Here is a 16,095-nt window from a genome sequence, read left to right as displayed (position 1 = left end):
ACATCCCATCACCATGACGTAACAGCGGTCATTGTGGATTTTGCCTTGGAGCGATGATTCATCACAGCATTAACACATGAATGTTAAGGGCCAGGACAAGAGGTCTCCATTTCTCAATACAAAGACCTTTATGGAATATTCTGAATAAGGCTCACCTTTCCCCAACTCCAAGCTGGAGACAATAGAACCTAGTAGGTATGTACAAAGAAACTGCAGTTTAGAGACTCGAGGCAAGTAGAGAGGGGTGGGTTCTGGAAAGGACTTGTGGGGGAAATGCCTCAGTAGGGATTCTGAAGCGCAGCAGTGAATCTGCTGTAGGGAGTGATTAAACTACCTCGTCCACCTATGCTCAGCTTGTATTTTTGTTGTTAAAAACGCAACTATTACGGAAGCACCTTAGAGCTCCAGTCGGGATAGCTCAGTCAGCAGAGCATAATCTCAGGGTCATGGATTTGACCTTGGGCAAAATATTCCTGCATCGCAGGGAGTTGGACTAGATGGTCCTCAGACCCAACTCTGCAATTCTATTATTCCATTATCTCTCCCTCCGGAAGAAACTAAACTAGCTTAAGCACTGTGTCCCTAAAATGTCACACTCTCTGCGGAAGAGTAGTGTGTGTAACAGTGCCTTGGCATTGTTGTTGTTGTTAATTGCTTTTTTGCTCAGAACAACTTACAAAAAAAAAAAAAGGATGCACACATACCAAAATTTCCTACAATCACAGGTAACCCTTAGATGTGTTATTACAATGCAACTCTTAAGCTCCCAGACTCACCGGTCACAATCCCTGAACCAAGCCAGGTTCTCTTAACGTTCCTGAGTAGGTCTCTAAAACACAAAGTGCTGTGGTTTTGTGTGTGTGAATCACTGCAGAGAAAACCCTAAAGAAGTACTTACACATCCGTTTGAAGCTTTCGGTGAACTCCTCCAGACTGCAGCAATCAAGTTGAAACCAGATTTAACCATGCTTACAGCAGACCCACCGAGATCAAGGGGATTTAAGTCAGGGATGACTATGCTCAGTCCCACGGATTTCAACATGCCAACTCATATGACTAAACCTGGGTATAACCCATTGTTTGCAAAGTCTCGGGCTTTTTCTACAAGTATAGCTAAGCGTGAGAAAACGAAGGCGCTTCCAAGAGAATGTACAGCAGAAAGTGACAAGGGCCCATCCATTAATTGCAACGCTACAAGAAATTCCAAAGTCACAATATGCGGCAGGGCAGGGCTGTCATGCACCAACCTGCAACTTTCCCCCGCATCCCAAGTTCTGCAGGGATATGTAGCTCAGAGGTTCCACTCTGACTCTCCTTCCAAGTCACCTTTTCGATGTACGCCCTAAATAAAAGCATGCATAGGAAAAGTCGGACCAAGAAGCAGCCCACAGGTATCCATCTACCTAAGAGGCATAGCCCTACCTTACCTTACAAAGATGTTCTGAAGAGAAGCGAGAGAAACAGCATCACCCTGCACATTGCACTTCTAATGGGAAACGTTTTGGCAAACTTCGCTGCGCTGCCAAAAGCCAAGCAGTTGCTGTTTTCCGTTCCCCGGGAAAATGCTCTCTTGCTTTGAAGACAACCTGGCTTGTCTTCCGACGCAGCCGCTTCTTATGCCCTCAGAAACAGCTCCTCATTGTAAATACACCGGAGTGGATGTTATCTGATTATGCAATCATATCTGATCAAAACCCTGCTAAATTCTTGGCTTGCAACCACATTACTTGGCGATACATCCCATGTGTTAATTAGGTTATTTCCTTTTGGCATTTTTGAACTTGCATTTTAATACCAACTGTTGTACGCCAAACAGGGCTCTGTTTTGTTCCTCTGCCTTTTATTTTCCCCTCTTAAGAGTAACCAAAAAGCTTCTCAGCTTCTCCTTTTGTTCACGCTCAATGTTCTTAGAAAGGAATTATGAAGCGCTACAAAAAGCAATGATTTCTAGATTCTAGTGCAATCAGATCTCTACAAGCCTTAGAATGCACCACTTTTTTTTGCATTCAGCAGACAAATGTTTACTTGCCAATAGTGACAACCAAATTTGCAGCCTACTATTCGCCTGCATTTCCATGTTCCCCATTTGGCTTCTCTTAGCCTCCTAACGGGCTATTTAAAAGGAGGGGAGCCACTCTGTCCCTCCTGACCTTTGCATTTTGATGCTGGTTGCAAAGAAAGAGACTTTCCTTCCGAAAAGAGCATTCCAGGCCTCTTAACTCACCTGCTTGGATTTCCTATTTGCCTATGGCTGTCAGGCAGTTAGTTCAAACCATGACTAGTTTAAAAACTATCTGACCTCATAGCTGCAGGCACAGAACATAAACCAATATACAACCAGCATTCCTAACTCCTTCTGAAGCTGGACAAATTACGATCCTAAATAAGCTTGGACAGAGTTACAATCGTGGTGGATCAGGGGGATGCTATGGACGTAGTTTATCTTGATTTTGGTAAGGCTTCTGACAAAGCCCCCCATAACAGACATGTTATTTTTTGCTCTTTCGGCACCTTGGGAACTAACAAGTTTTAATGTGGCATGAGCTTCAAAGGCAACACATCTCCACCCGAATCATTTTAAGCTGCTAAAAGGACTAAGCTCTGCCCAACCAGGCAGAAGAAAAGAAAATGAAAGTCACTTGGGCCTTCTAGAACATCTCATAACACTCTGTGCATAGAGCTCACTTGGGTTTGCCCCAATGCTTTCTAAGGCACTTCCATTTTATGGCTTTCAGATTCAGACCAGCACATTTTCTATCCAAAAAAACCCCAAATCAGCACACTCACCCCACCCGCCCCCCAAATATCAACATCATTCCCTATCCAGAAACTCCTGTGTGTCGTATTGAAACTTCCTTTTTTGTAAGAGGAGATTTTGTTTATTACATTTATCACATTCCTCTCACTGGGCCACGGATTAGCTGTTCCGGCTGACTCTAGACAGTCTCTGGGTTCTGTTACATATTGCTACGATCACCAATGTTTCATTTTCCAATGCACTTTTCTGCTGGTAAGGTGACCCCCTAAATAATGCCACATCTTATAAAGACGGCTATGCAATTGGGCCCTTGAAGGAGGCATGGTACACCTAGGGTCAGTGAAAAGCCAAAACGCCTTCAAATATCCTACGAGATCGCCTGGGTTGCACAATTTTGAAAGAGCTATTCCAGTAGCAGCAGCAAAACAAATATATATATATATATATATATATATATATATATATATATATATAAGCATATCTTGCCTATAGAGTTCTGGCGAACTTCCCGTTGGCCTCAGGCTATAACCACAATTACTCAGTTTTTTAAAAGAATAGAGGAGGCAGGAAAGACACTGATTTTTGCCTGGTGCCTTTGGGTTCACAAGCTCTTGCCCCTAGCTTCACTGAAAACCGTGAAGAGAAATGGCAGCCTGACTCACAGGGTGCTGGGTCAGCCAAGTTCAAAGCTGCAAGGGCTTTGCACGTTCAAAAGCCCAAAGGTCAGCCGTGATACATTTCTGTTTGGATGGACCTGCCGATTCTGGCTGCAACTGCACGTGTACCGACCACTGGGACCAAACTACAGATCTTCACACCCAACTCCGACTCGAAGGCTGCGTTCTCCAGAGCCACACCAACTCCAACAAGGTCCGTATAGTAAAAGCTATGGTTTTCCCAGTAGTGATGTATGGAAGTGAGAGCTGGACCATAAAGAAGGCTGATCGTTGAAGAATTGACGCTTTTGAATTATGGTGCTGGAGGAGACTCTTGAGAGTCCCACGGACTGCAAGAAGATCAAACCTCTCCATTCTGAAGGAAATTAGCCCTGAGTGCTCACTGAAAGGACAGATTGTGAAGCTGAGGCTCCAATACTTTGGCCACCTCATGAGAAGAGAAGACTCCCTGGAAAAGACCCTGATGTTGGGAAAGATGGAGGGCACAAGGAGAAGGGACGACAGAGGACGAGATGGTTAGACAGTGTTCTCGAAGCTACCAGCATGAGTTCGACCAAACTGCGGGAGGCAGTGGAAGACAGGAGTGCCTGGCGTGCTCTGGTCCATGAAGTCACAGAGAGTCGGACACGACTGAATGACTAAACAACAACATTCTCCTCTGGGAAGAGGCCTGAGCACCCTTCTTCCCAGGCACCCTTCTTCCCCGCCAGAATACTGCCCCATAATTCTCGATATTTCACTTTTATCTGCTGAAATGAGGATTGTCCTCCTTGAATAGCCTAATTACCTGCACGCTGCCAGCACGCTATGTGAATTAGATGAGGTAACTCAACAGGCGCATCTTCCAAGAAAGTGTTTTCACTCCCAAAATAGGGAGATGTGAGGAACAGGATAAAAACCAAGTTTAGCTCTTCCAGAAGTCTCACAAGCCTTCGTGATCAAGGCCGACAAACATCAAGTATAAGTGTGTGTGTGTGTGCGCGCGCGCGCGCACGTGTAAAGACCAAAGCATGTCCAAGCAGCTCCTCTTCTTTTTATGGGACGTTTTGAAAAAGCAAACCTAAATGACATGTTTTGGGCCTTTGATGCAGAATGTTAATTGGGATTGCAGCTTTCAAGCTGCAGCAGAGCACTTTCCGGGGTTTTGCCTGCAGCCTTTTGAGGCCGTAAGCTTGTGGAAATGCTCATCGTCCCTGAACGGCGATTTTAAGCAAGCAGAAAATGGTGAAAGGTGTGTGGCCTGTTGTGCAAGACATCAGCCATAAGCCACACAGCTGTCGAGCCTCCTTGAAGCAAGCCCCACCCCAAGCACCTTTTTTTTGTAGTTTATCAACTTTCGTTTACTTGGGAGCGTGGGATTTGTTAGGTCGAATGGTGCAGGGTAGATTGCCCCGGCCTCCTGGCCCTGCTGCCAAACTCACTCAGCTGCTTGTCATCCGCTGGGGTTCTCCTTGAGCTCATGCAGTGGGCTCCCTCCTCCTTAAAAGGTAAAGTAAAGGTACCCCTGCCCATACGGGCCAGTCTTGACAGACTCTAGGGTTGTGCGCCCATCTCACTCAAAGAGGCTGGGGGCCAGCGCTGTCCGGAGACACTTCCGGGTCACGTGGCCAGCATGACATCGCTGCTCTGGCGAGCCAGAGCCGCACACGGAAACGCCGTTTACCTTCCCGCTAGTAAGCGGTCCCTATTTATCTACTTGCACCCGGAGGTGCTTTCGAACTGCTAGGTTGGCAGGCGCTGGGACCGAACAACGGGAGCGCACCCCGCCGCGGGGATTCGAACTGCCGACTTTCGATCGGCAAGTCCTAGGCACTGAGGCTTTTACCCACAGTGCCACCCTCCTCCTTAGATTGCTCCAAATCTAAATCCCTGGCTAGCTTCCCCCAGCTGATAAGGCAGCTAATTAGATCAGGTGGTCCTCATTTGAATAAAATACAAGGAGGGGTGGCTCAACTACTATCCAAATTTGAAAGGAATTTGAAAGAGGGCAACCACCTTAGCCCCTGGGAATGGGAACTGTGGGGGTTTTTTTAATCAAGGGAGTGATAAGGATGGGGGGAGGGAAATCACATGCTTAAACTTTTTTTAAAATCCCCTTTAGAATATCTAACATTTCAAGGAGACTGCTGACTAAAGCTTCTTCCCCTTTCGATGCACAGAGAGCTTATCAGCAGTTTGAAAATTGTACACTCTGGCAAGAGTTGCAACATAGCGCTTAGCCGTTGATGCCCCTGCAACAGTAATGTGGTTCTTTGGTCATTTCCTGCTCTTTTATGCTTACACAGCAAAAGGCAGGGGATGCTAAGGTCCCGTCTGTGGACGGAGGGGATCACAGTCATTTTGGGGCAACTAAATCCACAGCACCCCTTGGAGCCTGCTAACATAATCAAGAAGAAGAAGAAGAAGAAGAAGAAGAGTTTGGATTTGATATCCCGCCTTTCACTCCCTTTAAGGGGACTCAAAGCGGCTCACATTCTCCTTTCCCTTCCTCCCCCACAACAAACACTCTGTGAAGTGAGTGGGGCTGAGAGACTTCAGAGAAGTGTGACTAGCCCAACGTCACCCAGCAGCTGCATGTGGAGGAGCGGAGACGCGAACCCGGTTCCCCAGATTACGAGACTACCGCTCTTAACCACTACACCACACTGGCTCTCCAGTGCCACCTCTCTCCATATGAGCCTATGTGGACCCTGCAAGGATCATTTGAGGCCCTTCTTCAGCTAGTGCAGAATTCAGCGGCCAGGTTGCTCGCCAGAGCAGGACGGTTTGAGCATCTTACACCAATCCTGGTCCGATCGCACTGGCTACCAATTAGTTTCCAGGCCCAATTCAAAGTGCTGGTTTTGAATTAAATGGCTCAGGACCGCAATCCCTCAAGGGCTGCCTCTTTTCATATGAACCTACCCGGACCCTGAGATCATCTTCTGAGGCCCTCCTTCATGTGCCTCCTCCTCGAGAGGTCCGGAGGGTGGCAACACAAGAACAGGGCCTTCTCTGCAGTGGCTCCCCATCTGTGGAATGCTCTCCCCAGGGAAGTTCGCCTGCTGCCTTCATTATACACTTTTAGGCGCCAGGCAAAAACATTCCTTTTTAACCAGGCCTTCGGTTGATCAGATTTACATCCTATGCCCTTTTAAATGTGTTTGTGGGAAGGGGATTTAATGATTTGTGGTGGTGGTGTTTTTATTGTGTTTTTATTTATGTTGTGAACCCCCCTGAGATCTACAGATCCAGGTGGGTATTCAGATTTAATAAATTATAATATAATATCATAGGGATACGGGTGGCGCTGTGGTCTAAACCACTGAGACTAAGGCTGTCCAATCAGAAGGTCGGCGGTTCGAATCCCTGCGACGGGGTGAGCTCCCGTTGCTCGGTCCCAGTTCCTGCCAACCTAGCAGTTCAAAAGCACGTCAAAGTGCAAGTAGATAAATAGGTACCAATCCGGCGGGAAGGTAAACGGCGTTTCCGTGCGCTGCTCTGGTTCGCCAGAAGCGGCTTAGTCATGCTGGCCACATGACCCAGAAAAACTGTCTGCAGACAAACGTCAGCTCCCTCGGCCAGTAAAACAATATGATCGCCGCAACCCCAGAGTCGTTTGCAACTGGACTTAACTGTCGGGGTCCTTTGCCTTTACCTTTTAATATAGTATCATATAAAGACAGGACTACACCTAAGTACCAGGTCCACCCACTTTAACTGTAAGTTTATGGAAACGGAATAACCTAGAAATGGTCTCCACAGCAACCCATGATCAAGACTCCACATATCTGGATGCCTCTGGTTGACTGTAGTAGCTAGCAGCTCTGACAGCTGCTACAGCCACTCACAGGGTGCCCCTTTCCAGCAATCTCAACAACAGCATAAACCAACCTCTGTTGGGACCCGGAATCTTCTTACAACAGAGAGGAACTGGTTCGTATGCCTTCCACAGCACCCTTATTTCTCTTTGCTGCCAGACCAGGCAATAATGCTGCTCAGAGGGCTGGGAGAAGGCGCTCAGTGGATGCTACAGGCACTCAGAGGCTTCAGATATTCACCTTCGTGGATACCTGCACGAACCAGCCTGTAACTTCAGGCCCTGCGTCACACTAGACAAAAACTGCCGCAATGATATGGGGTTGGATTACAATAGCAAGTGGTGATGACTGCCCACTTACATAAATAAATGTTCCTTGAACAACGTGATTTAGTGGGACAGTGCTTTACAGCATCACCAAAAAAGATCCCTGCCCCAACAAGCTTACACTGTTGAGGTATGACTATAAAGTTAGAAGAGAACAGAAAAGAGGCTGTTGGGAGAAGCAAGCATAATAAGGTGTGTGTTGAAGTTTGCTGTGGTTGTAGAAGAGTGGAGGTTACGCAAGGGCTTTGAAGAAAGCTGGGCCCCAAGGAGACGTATTTTCTCAAAACACAAAGCCCTGTGTTCAGCCACTGCGCTTGATGCCTGCCTGTCCTAAACAGAATGCCTTTGAAGCTGTGTCTTAACACAACTAGCTTTTCCAGGAGGCTAGCAAATCCTTGAAGTAAATGGAAGAGGAACCACTTTGGCTGTGGGGCACCACCAGGTATTTTTTTCATCGTTCAAATTCGCTTCGATTTGTAACAGCACACGTCTGACGTGGAAATTACTGGTGAGATATGCACAAGCCGCTCTCTCTCCCTCTCTCAGTAACAGCTGTCACAAGGTCACCTTTCAGAGGAGGAGAAGAATTTAAATGGGTAGAAAAAGTGGTTCATGTAGAAAAGATAGATTCGAAATGCTAAGAACCCTGGCTTAGAAGTTAAAAAGTACCTAAAGGAAACAGAATCCAGGAGCCACAGCAAATATTACAAGATTAGATGGCATCTAAGACCCTAATGTGGGATGCGGGTGGCGCTGTGGGTAAAAGCCTCAGCACCTAGGGCTTGCCGATCGAAAGGTCAGCGGTTCGAATCCCCACGGCGGGGTGCGCTCCCGTTGCTCGGCCCCAGCGCCTGTCAACCTAGCAGTTCGAGGGCACTCCCGGGTGCAAGTAGATAAATAGGGACCGCTTACTAGCGGGAAGGTATACGGCGTTTACGTGTGCGGCTCTGGCTCGCCAGAGCAGCGATGTCACGCTGGCCACGTGACCCGGAAGTGTCTCCGGACAGCGCTGGCCCCCGGCCTCTTGAGTGAGATGGGCGCACAACCCTAGAGTCTGGCAAGACTGGCCCGTACGGGCAGGTGTACCTTTACCTTTACCTTAAGACCCTAATGTAAGAGGCAGACTCTTTTCTTCTTAAGCTTGGAAAGGGGGACTGTTGGACAATAAATGCATCCCCCCCCCCCAAAATATTGTCCATACTTGCTGGGGCTGGTTCTCCATCTCTAAGTTAAATGCAATGAAATAAATTAAATTAAGGCTGCTATCCTATGCAAGCATACCTGTACGTCTCATTGAACTCACTAAGACTTACATGCAAGTGGACATGGATAGGGTAGCATTGTAAATTTAAAAGCCAAACCCCTTAGGCCAAAATATACATGAGATAACATCAATCATTAGGTTCTTTCAATTGATCTTAAGTTATAATACATCCCACTAAATGCTCTCAAAATATGGTTGGGCATTTAACCCATCAAGAAATAATTTGGTACTGGGTATTCCGGAATCAGTTAAAGAACAGGCAAGGATTTTTAAAGCACTCATTTTATTAGAACAATAACTAAATACTTCCGTCATCGTGCATGCTAATCGCAAAAGCAAAATAGTTAACTATGGCTGTGTTGCAATGGAACCAAGTTTAAAATGTGGTGAAACTGATAAATGCAGTCACATTTATAATATAACGTGTGGTTCTGGTCCCTCCATCTCAAAAAGATTATCAGAGAGCTGGAGAAGGTGTGGAAAGAGGGCAACTAAAAATGATCAGAGAGTGGAAGCTAAAGTGTTTGAGGTACAGTGGTGCCTCACAAGACGAAATTAATTCGTTTTGCGAGTTTTTTCGTCTTGTGAATTTTTTGTCTTGTGAAGCACGGTTTCCCATAGGAAATGCATTGACAGTTTCCCATAGGAATGCATTGACGGTTTTAAGAAAAAGGCGCAAGACGTTTTCGTCTTGCAAAGCAAGCCCATAGGGAAATTCATCTTGCAAAGCAACTCAAAAAACTCTTTCGTCTTGCGAGGCATTCGTCTTGCGAGGCATTCGTCTTGCGAGGTACCACTGTATATTTTTTTTTTAAGAAATGACTAAGGGGGTGCAAAAATGATGCATAGCATGGAGAAAGTGGACAGTGAGTTTTTCTCCCTCTCTAGTTCCGCAAATCACACAATGGTACTGCCCGCCAATAAATTCAGAACAAAGTTGAATATTTCCGAACACAGCACAATAATAAATTTACCAAATTTGTTGCCGCAAAATGTGACGAGGGCTATAACGGCTCAGGTGACCTTTAAAAGGGAGATTGGACAGATTCAGATAAATGGAGCCTCCCAGATTTTGCTGGGTGGCAATAGGGGGCAAGGACTATTGCCTTTGGGTTCTGCCGTTGGGCTTCCTGGCAGCTTCTGCCTAGACACAATGGAAACACAGAGCGACGGACTAGATGGGACTTCATTCCAATCCAAGTGGGTTGCTCTCATATTAAGATTTCCACTGCTGCTAGGTGTTTGCCTGACTCGGGGGAAAGATGCTCTCACAAGGCTCCTTGCTGGCAAAATAAAAGACCATGATGAAATGTCGAGGGCAATCCGACAGCAGAACATCCATGCCTTCGTGGAATACTGGCAATATCTGACCCTGATCATTAAACAGGTGGCCAACTGACCGGTCAACTGACAGTATTTGACCTATCAATTGACTTAAATGTGCTGACCTTTTCTCGAAATGTTAATGTATAACAAGAGGAGCAGGAGAACAGGAGTTTAGATGCTCAGTTAGATTACACTCTCTCAGAAAACCAAAGGCTTTTTTTTTTTTTTTTTTTTTTTGCTTGTTAGACCACATTTTCTATTTTTAGAAGACACCAAAAAAAAACCACCATATCCAAGTGAGAAAATTGATTTAAAACCTGGGTTCAAAAGATATTGACATCCCTAAACATAAACATTACTTAGCAGCCATCGAGCGCCTGCAATTTTCCACTTTTAGCTAAAACATCAACTGGCAGCATGGTCTTAAGCACATTTATGCAGAAATATATTCCCCCAGAGTTCAGTAAGGCTTACTCTCTAGCAAGTGTGTTTAAAATTGCAGCCAGATTGGTGCAGCTGTTTTGATTCAGACATTGTGTTTTGGATAATCCACCAATGTGCTGTTTAACCAAGTACCTCCAATCAACACATGTTTAAATACTGTAATATTTTAAATATCTAACCAGCTGTAAACAAGACTGCATTCTTTCAGCCGCAACAGATCAGCTGTGGTAATTCTAAATTAGCTGTGCAGTCATTGGGCCGGCAGCCCTTGTGCTCTGAGCCCAGTCTGTAAAATGGAACAAGTGTTCTGATCCACCTCCAACCATTAGTAATGCATTACAGTATTATTTTTTAATATCATTTACAGATTGTCACCTATCCGGCCAGGGCACTGTTTGAAAACGAAAGAAAGCTCAATACATAGCACAAAGAATGATCAGCGTCAATACAAAAACAAGATATAAAAGAAGCACGAGCTTTTTTTACAACCTACCAAATTCTATAGATCCACTGTGTCCTTAACTTAACCCCACACGTTATTATTTAACGTGCTTCACACCAAGCAAAGCGACACTATGCAAACATGAGATTAACAGGGTGAAAAGGAGGACAGCCTTCTGACCTAAACTTTGGTCTTAGTAGCAGATGAGAAAGTAAAAGAGCAGATTAATAGGAAGCTCCCTTATACCTTAATACCTTGCTGGGAGCCTCCCAGAGTGGCTGGGGAACACAGTCAGACGGGCGGCATATTATTAATTATTATTATTATTATTATTATTATTATTATTATTATTATTACCCAGTCAGTACCACCCACACAGACACACAGTCTGGGTTTCATTGATGCCAAGAATTGAACCTGCAAGCCAAGAGAGGCATTATATCACCTCTCCAAATGAGCGCATACTAAGAGGTGAACCACACATGACATGCAAGCATGTATTAATAGGGGGTGCTGCTTCCAAAAGATGAAAAGAAAGAAAAGCAGCTTCGAGATGGCATGTGGGATTTACAGCAGAGAAGAAACGAGGGAGAAGAGGAGTGCTTTTCAGCTCCAAACAGCACCCCAACACCATCACAGCTCCTTCCCTGGTCCCACACGGTTATTTTTGCCTTACACCAATGGTGTTCAGGAGACCGAGGCAGCAATCCTGTGTGTGCTTGCTTGAGAGCAAAGTCCCATCCAACTCAGTGGAACTTATCACTCAATGTGACTACGCTTGGGCTGCACATGTTAGTACGATCACGATATCATCCGCAACAAGGTCTCCAAACACACCCACGTTTATTAACTCACTCTAGGAAATCCAGGGGTATCAAAAGTAAGGTGAAATTACGGTAACCAGCTGCTCCTTTGTCATCCACAGCAATTCAGGTTCTTACTGGGAGAATAAGGCTGCAAACCTAGACCCACTTGCTAGGACTTGCTTCCCAGTAGACATATATAGGTTTGCACTGCAAAAGAGTGTTACGAGGATACCAGGAGAAAGTTGGAAGTAGCCAGTAAAAAATAAAATAAGAGCCAATGTGCAACACCCCAGCTCAACTGCCTAGTCCATATATCTGGGCCATTTTACCCCTTATTTTTATCTGTATTAATAAAGCATCATTAGCATGACTGAGATACTGAGATTACCTATGTACAAGTGCTTTGAAAGGTGTACTTGAAATGTGCTATGTAAATCCCCACATGCAACAAGGCTGGGGCTTGATCGACACAGGGAGACACCTTTTCTCAGCAAAGCACAGCTGAAAAATGTGGGTGCTTTGTGGGTGCCCCCCACCCACCCACTTCCATGGTTGCTATTTGCACAGTAACCCTAAAACAACGATGTCACATCATGCTTAAAAAAACCAAAAACCTTATGCAGCTGCCAGAACCTATACACCTCCCCATACATGCAGGCTGAACCTTACATGGCTTCCCCCCAAAAAAGGTCCATCGTGCTTGAATTTGTCTTCCAACGGTTATTAGCAATGACAGGTAAAGGGCACAGCAGACAGCATCACTCTGAATACCGGATGTTGGGGGGTGTTGAGGGATAACAAAGGAAAACGACACACACCGAGGTTCCAGGCTGACCGCTACTGGAAACAGAGCGCTGGACTAGATGCGACCGACGGATTAAGTTTGTTATCAAACATTTAATGGAAGATCTTGAGTATGCCTCAGACTTATTTCCCCTCTTGTCTGCTGTTTTCATATACATCAGCAATTTGAGCTGGCTGAACTACAACCGTCTCGCAGATGAGGCATTCTCTGGAACGTTTCCATCAGCACATAATGCTGTACATACACCCGGCTAGCACATTATCTCAGCACAAAGCATGCCAGGCTGATGCCGCTGAAGCCAGTGACGAAACCCTCCTCTAGCAGTCTTATTGGGGGGCGGGAGGAGCAAGGCTTTGTTTGCAGATGTCTGCCTTCTTTCCTTCCTTCAAATCCATACACACACACACCCCAAAGAAAAGCACAACGGTGGGAAATCTACCACTCCACCGATCTCTCCTACTATGCTCAATGATTCCTTCACATTTTAGGCAAACGGGATACCTAATATTAGCGGGGTGTAAAGGAGAAATCAGAAGAGGAGAAAACACAGAGACACACACCCCTTAAGAGCGTTGCAGCTTTGACAAATACCATCTACCTATTAAAGAGCAGCACAGAACCTCACATTTGTTCTGGTTTTAATATAAATTTAGTGGGGGCAGGGAAGGAGCTTGGTGCATGTGAATTAAAAAAAAAAAAACCACAAACCCTCTCTTTCTGCTTTTGTGTCCATCATCTTGAGCGCCTGCATCCCTTGCAGAAGCAACCCCGGGCAACTGATTGTAAATGAGCGTACACATGTTATCTTGCAGAAATTGACTGCTCTCGTATTTCATCTTTTGTGACATTTGGAAAGGGGAAGAGAGAGAAATAATATCAGAGGGCAATTAACGCGAGGATAAAGAAGTCTTTATTCTCTGGGAAAGGGCTGGGTATGTTGTTGCTCTTGCTATTGGAATCTCACATGCTCTCATGCAGACACAGAAAGAGGAAATGATCCTGAAAAAAGGCAGGAGGTGGGGCGGTGGGAGGGAGGGAGGGAGAAAAATAGAGAGATGTGTCATTAGGAACTAAGGTGAAAAGAAAAGGAAGGAGATCCTCTGTGGGTGTAAGCAAGCAGGGAGGTTTCTGGTCCCCAATCCGAGCCGTCAAACAAATGGGGTGGCACTTGTCTGCAGTAAGGGACAAAACAAACATCCGCCCCCATGCACCCCCTCCCAAAAAAGCATACACACAACCTTGAACTTCAGTGAGGCTCACGAATCATTTACAAAAGGATTCGCTCATCGTCTTAAAGAATAACAGCAGCACCCCAAGCACAGCACCCTAGCTAATGGGAGCATGGAAGATACTGGGGGCAGGGGCTTCAATGCCTGAAATGATAAGGGGAATGCTATTCTCCCCCCAAAAAAAAAAATTAAATTGGGGAGGGGTGGGAGAGAAAGGGGAGGATAGGTACCTGCAGTCTCCAACAGGACCCCTCTGCAGTCTAGGCTCCCAAGCAGATTCTGGGGGAGGAACTGTGCAACAGCAACCCCTCTCCCCTTTTAAATAAATAAGAACATCCCCATTTCTCGCACCCACCCAAAGCGAAAAGCCTAAGAAGTGATCAAAGTGGAAGGGGGAGAAAGAGAGCTTTGCTACCTCATATGACAATAGGTAAAATACACACACACACACACACACACGGATATGACTGAGGAGATATTGAGGAGAGGGGCTACATAGCCCATCGCCCCCCCCCCAAAGAAATAACTGGAGAACTCTTTCCCCCCACCACCCCCAGTCTGAAAATTGGGGGGAGTTTTATTGCCTCTTGCGAGAATAAGGCCACCACACATCCCCCATCGTATTAGAAATGGGGAGGGGGTACCCCTGGAATAATAGAAACAGAACTTCACCCACCCAAGCTGAGGATAAAGCAGAGGGGAGGGGGGCGCCTTTACTGCCCGACGCAAACTCACACCTAGATCTAGGGGGTGTCCCTAGATAAAAGGATAACGAGCCCCTTCCCCAAAACTGTGGGCAGGAAGGGTCCTCTCCTCCTAAAGGGTCTCAGTGGGCACCCCAATATTTGGGGGAGCCCCCACATAACGGTTCTCAATAGCACCCCAAGACTGAGGGGTGGTCGTCCTCAGAATGCTCCTCAAGATCACCCCAGGATTGGGGTGGGCAACTCACAATGGTTATCTCCGGGGTACCCCAAGATTTGGGGGACGCCCCAGAACGGTCCTCGAGAGTACCTCGAGGGGGTTTCTTTTTGGGGGGCGACTCAAGCCTGCGGAGAAATGAGTGGGGGCGCCCCTGCCTCGCGGGAGTAGGGGGCCCCTTCCCCCTCTGCCCCCCAATAATGGGAAGAGAAAGGGGCTGCCTGGAGGAGGGGGCGAAGGAAGGAGGAAAGGAGGAAGGGGCGCTCCAGGAGGAGAGGGGAGTCGGCTGTGGGTGCCGGGCACCCCGGGGTCCGCCTCTACCTCTCTCTTGCGGTGCCGGGGGAGAAGCGGGCGGCCGGGCAGGCGGTGGGTCGGTGGGGCGAGCGGGGCTCTCGGCTTCGCTGCGGGCGGTGCTGGCGGCGTCGCCCTGCGGACCCCGCGACGACGGCAGCTGCTGGCTCTGCGGCGGCGAGGCGACGACCGGCGGCCTGCCTGCTCCTCGGCGGCCCGGCCTCCTCCTCCGCCTCCGCCGCCGACCACGGACCGCCCACCGCCGGGCTCCTCCTCGCGGGCGGGCCCGCCGCCGCCGCCGCCGGCCCGGCTTCGGGGCCCGGCCTGGCTCCGAAGGGCCTCCGTGGCGCCGGCAAAAGCGGAGAAAGGGAGCCGACGGAGCCGCAGCCAAGCGGCCTCCCTCCTTCTCCTCTTCTGCATCCGCGCGCACGGGGGTCCCTGAGCGCGTGCAGAGTTCCCCCGCCTCTGGCGGTGGTTTGCCGGCCACAGGGCCCTTCCTTAAGACTGGGGAGGGACCCCAAGGGTAATCCAGTCCTACGGTTGCCACCCATAGGTGCCAGCTCCTTGGGGGGGCACCCACAAAACTCCCCACCTCCCACGAAGAGGGGCCGGGCACCCCTGTGTTTTGGCGCCAGGGCCATGCAGCTACATGGCACCCACCTGGCCTTTACAACACAGGATTGTCCCGTATTTCAGTGTAAAATGCTAGGGCCTGCATGGATACAGTTTTGTCCTATATTTCAGGTCTTTGCTTGCTTGCTTTCTTTCTTTCTTTCTTTCTTTTCCAAAAATAAATAAATATAGAAAATTGTCCAGTTGGTCCTTAGAGACCAACTAAGTTTGATCTGGGCATAAGTTTTCGTGTGCATGGATCTTTTCCTCTGGGCTACATGTGAACCTGCGTGTGATCCAGCACCGGGAAAGCAGTATCCATGGTCCATTGCCGCATGATGGATGGTTGTGTGTTGTGGCTCTGCTACCTGCCTTCTCTCTCTGCCAAGTTCGG

The 16,095-nt window shown here is 47.4% G+C and overlaps 1 protein-coding gene across 4 annotated transcripts in view; it reads right to left on the bottom strand.

The window, feature by feature from the left end:
* The window catches only part of SMOX (spermine oxidase), a 48,391-nt gene extending 33,038 nt beyond the window's left edge, over nt 1-15,353 (bottom strand). The window contains exon 1 of one of the 4 annotated variants that reach the window (XM_083398468.1): nt 15,120-15,353. The gene's annotated coding sequence lies outside the window, so the exon portion shown is untranslated. Of the gene's footprint in view, nt 1-1,427; nt 1,584-15,119 lie in introns of those variants that run through there. The other 3 variants (XM_083398466.1, XM_083398469.1, XM_083398467.1) reach the window with 3 other exon arrangements.
* Between the last annotated feature and the right edge of the window lie 742 nt (nt 15,354-16,095).

Source organism: Podarcis tiliguerta (genome assembly GCF_965153285.1).
Source record: "Podarcis tiliguerta genome assembly, chromosome: 9".
In the NCBI taxonomy this organism is placed as follows: domain Eukaryota; kingdom Metazoa; phylum Chordata; class Lepidosauria; order Squamata; family Lacertidae; genus Podarcis; species Podarcis tiliguerta.
Note: the sequence above shows the minus strand (reverse complement) of the source record. Positions and strands in the feature narration are given on the sequence as shown.